This window comes from Bufo gargarizans, chromosome 3 (assembly GCF_014858855.1).
Source record: "Bufo gargarizans isolate SCDJY-AF-19 chromosome 3, ASM1485885v1, whole genome shotgun sequence".
In the NCBI taxonomy this organism is placed as follows: domain Eukaryota; kingdom Metazoa; phylum Chordata; class Amphibia; order Anura; family Bufonidae; genus Bufo; species Bufo gargarizans.
This window is the reverse complement of record NC_058082.1, coordinates 168,292,181-168,308,410: the sequence shown is the minus strand read 5'-3', so window position 1 is coordinate 168,308,410 and position 16,230 is coordinate 168,292,181. Positions and strand designations below refer to the sequence as shown.

The 16,230-nt window shown below is 49.2% G+C and overlaps 1 protein-coding gene and 1 long non-coding RNA gene across 7 annotated transcripts in view; one reads left to right on the top strand and one right to left on the bottom strand.

Annotated features, from left to right (window-relative positions):
- ZC3H13 (zinc finger CCCH-type containing 13) overlaps nucleotides 1–3,817 on the bottom strand; it is an 86,169-nt gene extending 82,352 nt beyond the window's left edge. For 4 of the 5 annotated variants that reach the window (XM_044287135.1, XM_044287138.1, XM_044287137.1 and 1 more), the window contains exon 1: nucleotides 3,425–3,817. The gene's annotated coding sequence lies outside the window, so the exon portion shown is untranslated. The remainder of the gene's footprint in view (nucleotides 1–3,424) is intronic. The other variant, XM_044287136.1, reaches the window with a different exon arrangement.
- Nucleotides 3,818–3,856: 39 nt separating this feature from the next.
- Nucleotides 3,857–14,926, top strand: LOC122932167. Of its 2 annotated transcripts, XR_006388283.1 has the most exons (4): nucleotides 3,857–3,978; nucleotides 12,091–12,146; nucleotides 13,032–13,991; nucleotides 14,552–14,926. It is a non-coding gene; the product is annotated as an uncharacterized LOC122932167 (long non-coding RNA). The 2 variants fall into 2 exon arrangements; XR_006388282.1 differs by having other exon boundaries at nucleotides 13,032–14,926.
- Nucleotides 14,927–16,230: the final 1,304 nt, after the last annotated feature.

Sequence of the window (16,230 nt, the reverse complement as noted above, 5' to 3'; positions counted from 1 at the left end):
TGCACCCGCACTGAATCCCGACATTCATTTCTATGGGGCTGTTCACATGAGCGGTGATTTTCACGCATCACTTGTGCGTTGCGTGAAAAATCGCAGCATGCTCTATTTTGTGCGTTTTTCACGTAATGCAGGCCCCATAGAAATTAATGGGGTTGCGTGAAAATCGCAAGCATCCGCAAGAAAGTGTGGATGCAGTGCGATTTTCACGCACGGTTGCTAGGAGACGATCGGGATGGAGACCCGATCATTATTATTTTCCCTTATAACATGGTTATAAGGGAAAATAGCATTCTGAATACAGAATGCATAGTACAATAGGGCTGGAGGGGTTAAAATAAAAATAATTTAACTAACCTTAATCCACTTGATCGCGCAGCCGGCATCTCTTCTGTCTGTCTTCTTTGCTGTGTGGAGGAACAGGACCTGTGGTGACGTCACTAGGGTCATCACATGATCCATCCCATGGTAAAAGATCATGTGACGCATCATGTGATGACCAGAGTGACATCACTACAGGTCCTGTTACTGCACACAGCTAAGATGAAGACAGAAAGAGATGCCGGCTTCGCGATCAAGTGGACTAAAGGTGAGTTAAATTATTTTTAATTTTATATATGTATTCAGAATGCTATTTTTCCTTATAACCATGTTATAAGGGAAAATAATACAATCTACAGAACACCGATCCTAAGCCCAAACCGATGCCAAACATGCGCGATTTTTCTCAAGCAAGTGCAAACCGCATTACAATGTTTTGCACTCCCGCGGAAAAATCGCGCGTGTTCCCGCAACGCACCCGCACATTTTCCCGCAACGCCCATGTGAAAGAGGCCTAAGGGAGCATTCACACAGCCGTATAAATGGATCCGCATCCGTTCCACAATTTTGCAGAATGGGTGCGGACCCATTCATTTCAAAGGGGCCGCAAAAGATGCGGACAGCACACCGCGGCCGCGCAAAAAATATGGAGCATGTCCTATTCTTGTCCACGGTTGCGGACAAGAATAGGAATTCTCTATATAGTGCCGGCCAAGTGCGGTCCGCAGAGTGCGGAAAGCACACGGCCGGTATCTGTGTTTTGCGGTCTGCAAAACACTTACGGTTGTGTGAATGCACCCTAACTAATGGAAATCACTGACCGAACACTGAAGTGTGGATAAAGCCTAATGGCACAGCACATCATGCTATTCAAATCTCCAAAAAGTAGGCAAAACCGGATGGACAAGAAGCTAACACAGCGACTTCAGATCCCAGCAATGCAAAGTATGCTACATAACAGGATGCTACTACCACCCACATCACACCAGTCATTATACCATCCTGTGCAGCACCAGAGCCTGTCAAATGCCAACAAAACTGCGCCAAACCAAGCCGCTCATACCATTTCCAGTTACTTATATGGTAATGGGACTGCCATCTCACGTCACTTTAGGGACCAAGCTGGGCCTTGTAGTCCCACCACCAGAAGCCACTTCATGCCTTCTCATAAACATGATGTAAACTAACAGGCCTCCAATGACTAGTGAACCTCCCCCACATACAGCAACGGCACATGTGTGGAAACTGGAAGAGCAGAGAGGGAGGACCACAAGTCCCAGCACATGTCCAGGATGTGGAAGGGAAGTAAGGAGGCACAACAAGTCGCTGCACATGACAGGGCTGTGGAGGCACAGTGAGGGGGGGACTACAAGTCTCAGCACAGGACCAGTGTGTGGAGAGCAGAAGGCACTACAAGTCCCAGAACACGACCAGTGTTTGGAGGAGCAGTGAAGAGGCACTATATGTCCAAGCACATCACAGGGCTGTGGAGGCACAGTGAGGAGGCACTATATGTCCAAGCACATCACAGGGCTGTGGAGGCACAGTGAGGGGGAACTACAAGTCTCAGCACATGACCAGTGTGTGGAGGAAAACGGTGCAAGCACTTAAAGACCCAGCACATGACAGGGTATGGCAGCACAGTAAACGGGAACTACAAGTCGCAGCACGCGTCCGGGTGTAGAGGGGGAACTACAAGTCGCAGCACGCGTCCGGGTGTAGAGGGGGAACTACAAGTCGCAGCACGCGTCCGGGTGTAGAGGGGGAACTACAAGTCGCAGCACGCGTCCGGGTGTAGAGGGGGAACTACAAGTCGCAGCACGCGTCCGGGTGTAGAGGGGGAACTACAAGTCGCAGCACGCGTCCGGGTGTAGAGGGGGAACTACAAGTCGCAGCACGCGTCCGGGTGTAGAGGGGGAACTACAAGTCGCAGCACGCGTCCGGGTGTAGAGGGGGAACTACAAGTCGCAGCACGCGTCCGGGTGTAGAGGGGGAACTACAAGTCGCAGCACGCGTCCGGGTGTAGAGGGGGAACTACAAGTCGCAGCACGCGTCCGGGTGTAGAGGGGGAACTACAAGTCGCAGCACGCGTCCGGGTGTAGAGGGGGAACTACAAGTCGCAGCACGCGTCCGGGTGTAGAGGGGGAACTACAAGTCGCAGCACGCGTCCGGGTGTAGAGGGGGAACTACAAGTCGCAGCACGCGTCCGGGTGTAGAGGGGGAACTACAAGTCGCAGCACGCGTCCGGGTGTAGAGGGGGAACTACAAGTCGCAGCACGCGTCCGGGTGTAGAGGGGGAACTACAAGTCGCAGCACGCGTCCGGGTGTAGAGGGGGAACTACAAGTCGCAGCACGCGTCCGGGTGTAGAGGGGGAACTACAAGTCGCAGCACGCGTCCGGGTGTAGAGGGGGAACTACAAGTCGCAGCACGCGTCCGGGTGTAGAGGGGGAACTACAAGTCGCAGCACGCGTCCGGGTGTAGAGGGGGAACTACAAGTCGCAGCACGCGTCCGGGTGTAGAGGGGGAACTACAAGTCGCAGCACGCGTCCGGGTGTAGAGGGGGAACTACAAGTCGCAGCACGCGTCCGGGTGTAGAGGGGGAACTACAAGTCGCAGCACGCGTCCGGGTGTAGAGGGGGAACTACAAGTCGCAGCACGCGTCCGGGTGTAGAGGGGGAACTACAAGTCGCAGCACGCGTCCGGGTGTAGAGGGGGAACTACAAGTCGCAGCACGCGTCCGGGTGTAGAGGGGGAACTACAAGTCGCAGCACGCGTCCGGGTGTAGAGGGGGAACTACAAGTCGCAGCACGCGTCCGGGTGTAGAGGGGGAACTACAAGTCGCAGCACGCGTCCGGGTGTAGAGGGGGAACTACAAGTCGCAGCACGCGTCCGGGTGTATAGGGGCACTACAAGTCGCAGCACGCGACCGGGTGTATAGGGGCACTACAAGTCGCAGCACATGACCTGGTACACTACAAGTCGCAGCACATGACCGGGTGTATAGGTGCACTACAAGTCGCAGCACACGTCCGGGGGTAGGGGGCACTACAAGTCGCAGCACATGACCGGGTGGAGGCAGTGTAACCAGCACTTCTCTCTTCTCACCGATTTTCCTTTGATTGCGGCGGCCTAAGCCGCCTGCACCAGAGTCCCGGGCCGTGACCGCTGTGTATCTGGCGGCCGCTACTGGGAGCTCAGCGGCGTCTCCCAGTGCCGCGGACCGAGCGAGCACCCGAGCACGGCGATGCCGCCCGCCGTCTCCAGCCGCCTTCCTACCAGGCAGCTGCCGCCTCGGCTCCTCCTTCCCCCTCCTCCTCTTTTTCTTCTTCTTCCACCACTGCGGCCACCTCTGCTGCTGCCGCCGCCTGTCCCGGGCTCCGGGAGCGATCGTGACGCAGCTCCGGTTACTACCAGGTGAGGGGGAAGCAGCACACGGGCCAAACACTGAGGCGCCGCAAGGCCTGCCGGGAAACACAGGACTCAAGTGGAAGCGGTTCAGCCTGCGGTCTGACTGGAGCTACTGCGCATGCGTCTTGTCAGCCGCAGCGCTTGTCGGGAAGGTACAAATATCTGGGAAGCTGCGCTGCTTCCTGTCAGCGAGCCCCGTGCTGTACGGACTGGAGGAAAAGTCCTAAAACCCCACCGGCCCGAGGACAATGGTCAGAGGCTGTTCTCTACCTGTTTGGGGGACACTTGGCATCTTTATTGTATTACCAGGTGCTGTAGTACAGTGCAGGCAGTTACAGGGTCAGTCCTGGTCTATTACAGGGACCCCGGGTTTTACTTCAGGACTCCTTTACTTAAAGGGATTGTGTCACTTCAGCAAATGGCATTTATCATGTAGAGAAAGTTATTACAAGTCACTTGCTAATGTGCTGTGATTGTCCATATTGCCTCCTTTGCTGGCTGCATTCATTTTTCCATCACATTATACACTGCGTGTTTCCTTGGTCACGGCCACCCTGTAATCCTGCAGCAGTGGCCGTGCTTGCACACTATTGAAAAAGGTCCTGGCCTATGTGAGCCCCCGTAATCCCAGCCAGCAGACAGTTTGACACTTTTTCCTATAGTGTGCAACCACGACCACTGTAGCGGGATTACAGGGTGGTCGTAACTATGGAAATGAGCAGTGTATAATGTGATGGAAAAATGAATGAGCTAGATGGCGTATGTTTAGACCGGCTGTCTAGCGCCAGATTTATCACAGGGGCCCAGGCTGGATGATACATGTGGTGCAGGGACGAACTCTTCCTGCAGCATAGAATGGCACATCTTAGGCCTTGTTCCTTTCAAGTGAAGCTCCGTCTCTTTCTACTAGGCCACACCTCCTTGTCGAGCATGTCAGAAAAAAGTGTAGAAACCCTAGATATGTCAAATGTTACTATTTTTAGGTAGATTTTTGACAAAAACACATTAGTAAATCTGGGCTATTGAATATCAAGAGTAAAAGAAAGCTCGGTGTCCAAACTTAAAGGGGTTGTCTGAGTTCAGAGTTGCACCCGGACATACCCATATTTTCACCCCGGCAGCCCCCCTGAGCATTTCATGCTCCGAAGCTCTCCCTTGCCCTGCCCTGGATCGTGCAGGGCAAGGGCTTTTTTGTTTACTTTGTTACACTGCTAGGCGGAGGCTTCCACCTAGTAGTGTTCCCGGTGATGTCACCGTCTCTGATGGGCGGGATTTCGCGCTGCCTTAGGGCTCTTTCACACCTGCGTTATGGTCTTCCGGCATAGAGTTCCGTCGTCGGGGCTCTATGCCGGAAGAATCCTGATCAGGATTATCCTAATGCATTCTGAATGGAGAGAAATCCGTTCAGGATGTCTTCAGTTCCGGAACGGAACGTTTTTTGGCCGGAGAAAATACCGCAGCATGCTGCGCTTTTTGCTCCAGCCCAAAAAACTGAAGACTTGCCGCAAGGCCGGATCCGGAATGAATGCCCATTGAAAGGCATTGCCGGATACGACGTTTAGCTTTTTTAGAGTGGTTACCATGGCTGCCGGGACGCTAAAGTCCTGGCAGCCATGGTAAAGTGTAGCGGGGGAGCAGCATACTTACCGTCCGTGCGGCTCCCGGGGAGCTCCAGAGTGACGTCAGGGCGCCCCACGCGCATGGATGACGTGATCGCATGGCACGTCATCCATGCGCATGGGACGCTCTGACGTCATTCTGGAGCGCCCGGGAGCCGCACGGATGGTAAGTATACCGCTCCCCCGCTCCTACTATGGCAACCAGGACTTTAATAGCGTCCTGGGTGCCATAGTAACACTGAAAGCATTTTGAAGACGGATCCGTCTTCAAATGCTTTCAGTACACTTGCGTTTTTCCGGATCTGGCGTGTAATTCCGGCAAGTGGAGTACACGCCGGATCTAGACAACGCAAGTGTGAAAGAGGCCTTAGCCATTTTACAGCCCAATATTGTAATGTACTTACTGTTTAAACATTATTGTATGCTTCCGTTTGTGATCCGCAGAAAACGGATCACAAACGGAAACTCTGCTGAAACAAAAAAAATTTACAACGGATCCGTTAAAAACGGACTGCAAAATACTGAAAAAGCCATACGGTTGTGTGCAAGAGGCCTTGGGCTACTTTCACACTTGCGTTCGGGGTTCCACTTGTGAGCTACGTTTGAAGGCTCTCACAAGCGGCCCCGAACGGATCCGTACAGCCCCAATGCATTTTGAGCGGATGCGGATCCGCTCAGAATGCCTCAGTCTGGCAGCGTTTGCCCTCCGTTCCGCTCAGCAGGCGGACACCTGAACGAACTTGCTTGTAGCGTTCGGGTGTCCGCCTGGCTGTGCGGAGGCAAGCGGATCCGTCCAGACTTACAATGTAAGTCAATGGGGATGGATCCGTTTGAAGTTGACACAATATGGCTCAATTTCAAACGAATCCGTCCCCCATTGACTTTCAATGTAAAGTCAGGAGTCCCTATTAGGCTACTTTCACACTTGCGTTCAGAGCGGATCCGTCTGAGACAGATCCGCTCATATAATGCAGACGGTGGATCCGTTCAGAACGGATCCGTCTGCATTATATTGTAAAAAAAAATTCTAAGTGTGAAAGTAGCCGCAGACGGATCCGTCCAGACTTTACATTGAAAGTCAATGGGGGACGGATCCGTTTGAAAATTGAGACATATTGTGTCAAATTCAAACGGATCCGCCCCCATTGACTTCCATTGTAAGTCTGGACGGATCCGTTTGCCTCTGCACGGCCAGGCGGACATCCGAACGCTGCAAGCAGCGTTCAGGTGTCCGCCTGCTGAGCGGAGCCCAAACGCTGCCAAACTGATCCGCATCCACTCAGAATGCATTAGGGCAGTACGGATGCGTTCGGGGCCACTTGTGAGAGCCTTTAAACGGAACTCACAAACGGAACTCACAAGCGGAGCCCCGAACGCAAGTGTGAAAGTAGCCTTAACCGCCTCCGGAACGCCTAACGCAGGATCGCGGTCCGGAGGCGGCTGTCCCAGGCACAGTCACGCATATACGCGTCATCTCGCGGGACGCGAGATTTCCTGTGAACTCGCGTTCACAGGATCAGAAGGTAAGAGACTGGATCTCCAGCCTGCCAGCGGCGATCGTTCGCTGGCAGGCTGTAGATGCGATATTTTTTTTTTTTTTTTTTTTTTTTTTTTAACCCCTAACAGGTATATTAGATGCTGTTTTGATAACAGCGTCTAATATACCTGATACCTGGTCCTCTGGTGGTCCCTTTTGCTTGGCTCGACCACCAGAGGACACAGGCAGCTTAGTAAAGTAGCACCAAGCACCACACTACACTACACCCCCCCCCCTGTCACTTATTAACCCCTTGTTAACCCCTGATCACCCCATATTGACTCCCTGATCACCCCCCTGTCATTGATCACCCCCCTGTTAGGCTCCATTCAGATGTCCGTATGTGTTTTTTAGATCCGCAAAACACATACGGACGTCTGAATGGAGCCTTACAGGGGGGTGATCCCCCTATATACACTCCCTGATCACCCCCCTGTAAGGCTCCATTCAAACGTCCGTATGTGTTTTACGGATCCATGCATCCATGGATCGGATCCGCAAAACACATACGGACATCTGAATGGAGCCTTACAGGGGGGTGATCATCCCATATAGACTCCCTGATCACCCCCCTGTCATTGATCACCCCCCCCCCCCCTGTAGGGCTCAATTTAGACGTCCGTATGTGTTTTACGGATCCACGCATCCATGGATCGGATCTGCAAAACACATACGGACGTCTGAATGGAGCCTTACAGGGGGGTGATCAATGACAGTGGGGTAATCACCACATATACACTCCCTGATCACCCCCTATGTCATTGATCACCCCCCTGTAAGGCTCCATTTAGACATTTTTTTGGCACAAGTTAGCGGAAATTGATTTTTTTTGTTTTTTCTTACAAATTCTCATATTCCACTAACTTGTGTCAAAAAATAAAATCTCACATGAACTCACCATACCCCTCACGGAATCCAAATGCGTAAAAATTTTTAGACCTTTATATTCCAGACTTCTTCTCACGCTTTAGTGCCCCTAAAATGCCAGGGCAGTATAAATATCCCACATGTGACCCCATTTCGGAAAGAAGACACCCCAAGGTATTTGCTGAGGGGCATATCGAGTCCATGAAAGATTTAACTTTTTGTCCCAAGTTAGCGGAAAGGGAGACTTTGTGAGAAAAAACAAAAATTAATTTCTGCAAACTTGTGCCCCAAAAAAAAATCTTCTATGAACTCGCCATGCCCCTCATTGAATACCTTGGGGTGTCTTCTTTCCAAAATGGGGTCACATGTGGGGTATTTATACTGCCCTGGCTTTTTAGAGGGGCCCTAAAGCGTGAGAAGAAGTCTGGAATCCAAATGTCTAAAAATGCCCTCCTAAAAGGAATTTGGGCCCCTATGCGCATCTAGGCTGCAAAAAAGTGTCACACATCTGGTATCGCCGTACTCAGGAGAAGTTGGGGAATGTGTTTTGGGGTGTCATTTTACATATACCCATGCTGGGTGAGAGAAATATCTTGGTCAAATGCCAACTTTGTATAAAAAAAATGGAAAAAGTTGTCTTTTGCCGAGATATTTATCTCACCCAGCATGGGTATATGTAAAATGACACCCCAAAACACATTGCCCAACTTCTCCTGAGTACGGCGATACCACATGTGTCACAATTTTTTGCAGCCTAGGTGGGCAAAGGGGCACATATTCCAAAGAGCACCTTTCGGATTTCACAGGGCTTTTTATTACAGATTTTGATTTCAAACTACTTCGCACGCATTAGGGCCCCTAAAAAGCCAGGACAGTATAACTGTGACCCCATTTTGGAAAGAAGACACCCCAAGGTATTCCGTGAGGGGCATGGCGAGTTCCTAGAATTTTTTATTTTTTGTCACAAGTTAGCGGAAAATGATGATTTATTTATTTTTTTTATTTTTTTTCTTACAAAGTCTCATATTCCACTAACTTGTGACAAAAAATAAAAATTCTAGGAACTCGCCATGCCCCTCACGTAATACCTTGGGGTGTCTTCTTTCCAAAATGGGGTCACTTGTGGGGTAGTTATACTGCCCTGGCTTTTTAGGGGCCCAAATGTGTGAGAAGTACTTTGCAATCAAAATGTGCAAAAAATGGACTGTGAAATCCGAAAGGTGCTCTTTGGAATGTAGGCCCTTTGCCCACCTTGGCTGCAAAAAAGTGTCACACATGTGGTATTGCCGTACTCTGGAGAAGTTGGGGAATGTGTTTTGGGGTGTCATTTTACATAAACCCATACTGGGTGAGAGAAATATCCTGGCAAAAGACAACTTTTCCCATTTTTTTTATACAAAGTTGGCATTTGACCGAGATATTTCTCACCCAGCATGGGTATATGTAAAATAACACCCCAAAACACATTGCCCAACTTCTTCTGAGTACGGCGATACCACATGTGTGACACTTTTTTGCAGCTAAGGTGGGCAAAGGGGCCCACATTCCAAAGAGCACCTTTAGGATTTCACAGGGCATTTTTTTCCACATTTTGATTTCAAACTACTTCTCACACATTAGGGCCCCTAAAAAGCCAGGGCAGTATAACTATCCCACAAGTGACCCCATTTTGGAAAGAAGACACCCCAAGGTATTTCTTGATGGGCATAGTGAGTTCATGGAAGTTTTTATTTTTTGTCACAAGTTAGTGGGATATGAGACTTTGTAAGGAAAAAAAAAAAATAAAAAATCATCATTTTCCGCTAACTTGTGACAAAAAATAAAAAGTTCTATGAACTCACTATGCCCATCAGCGAATACCTTAGGGTGTCTACTTTCCGAAATGGGGTCATTTGTGGGGGGTTTCTACTGTCTGGGCATTGTAGAACCTCAGGAAACATGACATGTGCTCAGAAAGTCAGAGCTGCTTCAAAAAGCGGAAATTCACATTTTTGTACCATAGTTTGTAAACGCTATAACTTTTACCCAAACCATTTTTTTTTTATCAAAGACGTAGAACAATAAATTTAGCTAAAAATTTATATATAGATGTCATTTAAAAAAAAAAATTTACAACTGAAAGTGAAAAATGTCATTTTTTGGCAAAAATTTCGTTTAATTTAGATTAATAACAAAAAAAGTAAAAATGCCAGCAGCAATGAAATACCACCAAATAAAAGCTCTATTAGTGAGAAGAAAAGGAGGTAAAATTCATTTGGGTGGTAAGTTGCATGACCGAGCAATAAACTGTGAAAGTAGTGTAGTGCAGAAGTGTAAAAAGTGGCCTGGTCATTAAGGGGGTTTAAGCTAGGGGGACTGAGTTTTCTCCAATCCGATGGTATATTTTAACTTGAAGCGTCCCCATCACTATGGGAACGCCTCTGTTAGAATATACCATCCGATTTGAGTTAGATCGTGAAACTCATATCCGACAGTATATTCTAACACAGAGGCGTTCCCATAGTGATGGCGACGCTTCAAGTTAGAATATGCTGAGAACTGTGTAATAACTGCTGCCTGGCAGCACCCGATCTCTTACAGGGAGCTGTGATCCGCACAATTAACCCCTCAGGTGCGGCACCTGAGGAGTTAATTGTGCATATCATAGCCCCCTGTAAGAGATCAGGTGCTGCCAGGCAGCAGGAGCCAGACCCCCCTCCCTCCCCAGTTTTAAATTCATTGGTGGCCAGTGCAGCCCCTCCCTCCCCAGTATTATATTCATTGGTGGCCAGTGCGGCGCCCCTCCCTCCCTCTCCAGTATTATATCCATTGGTGGCTAGTGCGGCCCCCCTCCCCCCCCCCCATCCCAAGTGTTATATTCATTGGTGGCCAGTGCGGCCCCCCTCCCTCCCTTCCGATCGGAGTCCCAGTTTAATCGCTGGGGCGCCGATCGGTAACCATGGCAACCAGGACACTACCGCAGTTCTGGCTGCCATGGTTACTTAGCAATTTTAGAAGCATGATACTTACCTGCGATGTCTGTGACCGTCCGGGCGCTCCTCCTACTGGTAAGTGAAAGGTCTGTGCGGCGCATTGCTTATAGCACAGACCTGTCACTTACCAGTAGGAGGAGCGCCCGACCGGTCACAGACATCGCAGGTAAGTATAATGCTTCTAAAATTGATAAATAACCATGGCAGCCAGAACTGCAGTAGTGTCCTGGTTGCCATGGTTACCGATCGGAGCCCCAGCGATGAATATAATACTTGGGAAGGGAGGGAGGGGGGCCGCACTGGCCACCAATGAATTTAAAACTGGGGAGGGAGGGGGTTCTGGCTCCTGCTGCCTGGCAGCACCTGATCTCTTACTGGGGGCTATGATATGCACAATTAACCCCTCAGGTGCGGCACCTGAGGGGTTAATTGTGCGGATCACAGCCCCCTGTAAGAGATCGGGTGCTGCCAGGCAGCAGGGGGCAGTCATGTACACAGTTCTTTTAGTATATTCTAACTTGAAGCATCCCCATCACCATGGGAACGCCTCTGTGTTAGAATATACTGTCGGATCTGAGTTTTCACGAAGTGAAAAATCGGATCTGAAAAAAACAGTTATGCAGACGGATCCGTTCTGAACGGATATCATCGTTTGCATTATAGGAGCGGATCCGTCTGTGCAGACACCAGACGGATCCGCTCCGAACGCAAGTGTGAAAGTAGCCTTACAGGGATAATTTACACAGTGATGTCACAGTGCAGGGATACCGCGCGCAGTGATGTCACAGTGCAGGGATACCGCGCGCAGTGATGTCACAGTGCAGGGATACCGCGCGCAGTGATGTCACAGTGCAGGGATACCGCGCGCAGTGATGTCACAGTACAGAGTAATACGAAAATGAACAAGTGTGGGATCTGTAGTGAGGTGTCCCAGATCGGGCACACACATCTGTTAAAGGGGTTTTCTATGCTATTAACATTGATGACCTATCCGGTCTCCTGTCTCTCTTCCTGCTCGCTGCTGCTATATCGACAGGAGACAGCACCCAGCGTGCTTTCTCTTCATACTGCTGATTGGCAGGGGTGCTGGGTGTCGGAACCTCACCGATCTGATATAGATGACCTATCCTGAGGATACTTCATCAATATTAAAATCCTAGAAAACCCCTTTAAAAGAACCAGCCACGTGAACAGCCCAGTTGACTTGTATGGGTCCGTTGGCTGTATTTTTTAAGAAACAGATAGCACACTGAATTACAATAGTCTTGTGTGAATAAGCACTTAAAGATCATTGATGTGCCACGTGCTATGACTTACGGTTTTCACATCTTCTTTTAGAAAATGCTGATTATTATTATTATTTACCAGATTGCACCACTGCAGAATCTGTCCGTCTGAACGTGTCTTCTCCATTGAATATCTGGGTAAGTAGGCTTGTTTTTTAAAGGGGTTTTCTGGGAGTTGAATATTGATGACCTATCCTCAGGATCAGTGGGGTCCGACTCCTCGAGCTGTGTGAAGAGGCGGCCATGCTCTTATATCACACAAGTCTGCATATAGTGGTCATTGACCTGTAGCTCCTGATAGCAATGGACATGTTGTGTTAGACAGCTGTTCACATGGTGCAGTACTGCGTGGTGGCCTTTGTTTTTGTGGTGCTGTTCTGGTGGGTTGGTGGGACCCAGCGCCATAGGTGGCATTGTCAGACAGCAGGGTTGCTGTTTTGACTCCTGGGTCCCGCCGCCTACCAGGGCATTACCGCTTTGTCACCGCACTGCGCTGCCCCCTTTTGTCAGAGTAGATCCCACTCAAAAGAGGCGACCTTGGCGTAGTGAGTGGGCTTATGCCTTTTGATCAAAGTGTACACTAATTCCTCTTGTACAGCATGCAGTATGGGGGGCTGTACACTTTAATATAGCGCTGATAAGCGAGTTAGATCAAAGCATAGCATTGTGGATGTACGATCCAGTTCTGTTTCCCCCCCCCCCCCCCCCCATGTATATCCATGCTCTTGGGAGTGCCAAGGCCTCTTCCTAGGCCATTGACATCACATTCATCAGTCCCATGGCCTAGGTCCAGCTCAGTCCTATTCAAGTTATTGGTCCCAGGCACAGTCAGTGTGCTTATTGTGCACCGGATTGCCACAGCCTCTTAAAAACAGCTGGGGTCCAACCCCCACCAATTAGATATTGAAGACCTATCTTGAGGACAGGGCCATCTATATTGAACTCTTGAAACCCCTTTAATTCTTCTCCAGTATCATACACCCACATGGCAATGTGTAATATCCCACCTGATCTGTCTTATAGGTGCCACTGTGTGCTGCCACTCATCAGCATGCCATCATGCATTGTGCGTGGCTGCAACTACTCCTGGTACAAGAAGGATCCCAACATAACGTTACATAGTTTTCCAAGAGACCTAGACACAATCAAGACCTGGCTTTTACAAACCAAGCAAGATTTTGGAAACCTAGATGAGTTTTCCCAACGTATCCTGGAGGGAACCAAAACCGGCATGTATCGCATCTGTTCTCAGCATTTCACTGCTGACTCCTATGAGCGATGTGGACTTATAACATATGTGAAAAAGGGAGCCGTTCCCACTATATTTCCTGCCCATACACCTGGCATGAACACCTCACAAAATAAACCTGTAGCACCCAAAAAGAGGAAAGCTCCGACCGTGTCATTACCTAGGGCAGCAGGGGCAGATGTAGCCGTTCTCCAGCCCATCATTGGTAAAGATGGAAACTACGCCACTGCCAGTCCATTCGTTTCAGGCATTCATTTCAGGACCGTGTCATTGCCAGTGACAAAGAAAAAGGATTCTGGTTTATCTAAAAGAGATGTCGGGACTTGTACAGACTATTTCCCTGGTCAGGTTCACAAGCAGACTAACACGGAACCTTTCTGGGGGACACAGAATAAAGAGGTTCAGTGCTGTTCACGAAAAGCACATCAAAGTATTGGACTACAGTGCAATCTGGCAGACCTGCCTCCGCTAGAGGGATGGTGGTCTGAGAGCCACGGCTCCTCTCCAGACAGAGGAACACCTCCCAACGATGAGGCAGTTGTTCCTTTATCCGTGACTCACAGGAAACTAAGTATTAATCATTAGTGTCAGCCCTTACACAGAACCTGCCTCAAGCCAAAGCTTTTCGGTGACAAATGCACCACAGTCAGGGCCAGTTTGACGTCCTCTGAAACAACCTGACAAACTACATGTCGCATCCAGAATACTTTATGACCTTATTAATTCGAAGATCTGTAAGTTGTCGATGGAGGATTGAAGCGGTGGGCGCTCCGAGCACCAGCTGTGCACCCCCTTTAAGGGCATTTGTCAGCAGATTTGTACCTATGACACTGACTGACCTGTTACATGGACACCTGGCAGCGTGTTGGTCCCATGTTCATATGTGCCCGCATTGCTAAGAAAAATTATGTTTTAATATAAGCAAATGAGCCTGTAACCTAGGGGCTCTACTGTCTGCAACTGCCACGCCCTCTGTACTTTGACAGGGCCAGGCATCATGACATTTTCCTTGCCTGGCACCGTCAATCAAAGTAGAGAGGGCGCAGCAGTTGCAGAGAGAGCAGAGTCTCTAGATGAAACAGCAACACCCCTTTTGCTCCCAGAGACCTATTTGCATATATTAAAACATCATCATCATCATGTTTCTCAGCACTGCGATCACATATGAACATGGGACCAACAGAGATGTCTTCAGCTGCCAAGTGCAGATCTGCAGACAGATGCCCTTTATCAGGTGCGCCAAGATGTTAGCCTTGTTAATCAGCAGCCTTATTCATCATTGTTTCTCTCACAGGAACCAGCTGGAGAAGACATGCTGTCTGACAGGGATGTCCTACCAATCTGCTGACTTCATGTTCTACTGTAGACTGCAGAGCTGGTGTTCTCCATGTCGAGGAGCCGTTCAGCTGGTGCCCTGAGTGAATGCTGATTTATTCCTTTATGGACATATTCAACCCTGTCGACTGCAAGAAAATGTTCACACTTTCGAGAAACACAAATAAAACCCCGATTATTTCTCTACAGCCATATATTTTCCTGAAAGTAGACATCTAGCACATTGCTAGTGGATGAAGCTTTCTAGTTCAGGCTCCTAACAACTGATCGGTGGGGGTGTGGAATGTCTGATACGATTTTTGATGACTTGTTCAAAATAAAGGTTTGTGCTTTAGTGTCAAATGGGTTTGGCGTATATGAAAGAGGGCATGGCTTACAATGCAACAACTTGTGCCCAAATTTTGGTAAAAAGAATTCTGATATAAAGTAACCCAACTAATGTGTGGTATAAACCTGCAGCAGATTGATTATTCAGCTTCAGCCACTTTGGTAAATCTAGTGCATCTTTAGCCTGTCCAGTAGTTTACGTTATCTAAATATTAGACAGTCTGCGATACAAAGTACAGCCGCTATACAATGTACAGCACTGTGCTTGGTAAGCTGCAACGCTACTGCGAGCGCCAGTGCCTTCTCAAACAGCTGATCAGCGGGGGTCCCGAGTGTCTGACCCCCACCAATCAGTAAAAAACTCTCGGAGAACCCCTTTAAGGCCCAATTGACATGCAAACTCAACATCTGCTGCATTTTCAGCAGCAGAAACCCTTCAAGTTGAATTTAATGGAACTAAGGCTACTTTCACACTTGCGTTCGGAGCAGATCAGTCTGGTATTTGTACAGACGGATCCGCTCCTATAATGCAAATGATGGTATCCGTTCAGACAGAACCGTCTGCATTATATTTTACTAAAAAAGTCTAAGTACAATTTGTATTCAGACGGATCCGTCCAGACTTTACATTGAAAGTCAATGGGGGACGGATCCGTTTGAAAAATGCACCATATTGTGTCACCTTCGAACGGATCCGCCCCCATTGACTTCCATTGTAACTCTGGACGGATGCGTTTGGCTCCGCACGGCCAGACGGACACCCGAACGCTGTAAGCTGCGTTTGGGTGTCCGCCTGCTGAGCGGAGGACAGACGGTGCCAGACTGATGCATTCTGAGCGGATCCGCATCCACTCAGAATGCATTAGGGCTGGACGGATCCGTTCGGGGCCGCTTGTGAGAGCCTTCAAACGGAACTCGCAAGCGGAGCCCCGAACACTAATGTGAAAGTAGCCTAAACCACCAGTGGGTACCCACCACAGGTTCTATCAGTGTCCTTCCAGACACCACAATGAGAAAGGCTATGTGCTTTAAAGAGAACCTTTCACCAGTTTTTACTTTATAAAAGCGATACCTCACACTGTAGCCCATTTTCCCTAGATGTCATATCGCAATTTTTTTTTAATGATATGCTCCTTCGTTGCGCCACTGTGCCCCTTGTTCTGTTTAGGCTCCCTGCATGCTAATTAATAGCATCGGAACAGGGAGGAGGAGACATCGGCTTTTCTCAGGGGGCGTCTCTTCTATCTGGCTGTGGCGCTGTCCAATCACAGCGGAGCGCGTCTCAGCCATTGAGAATAAACAGCTCACCTT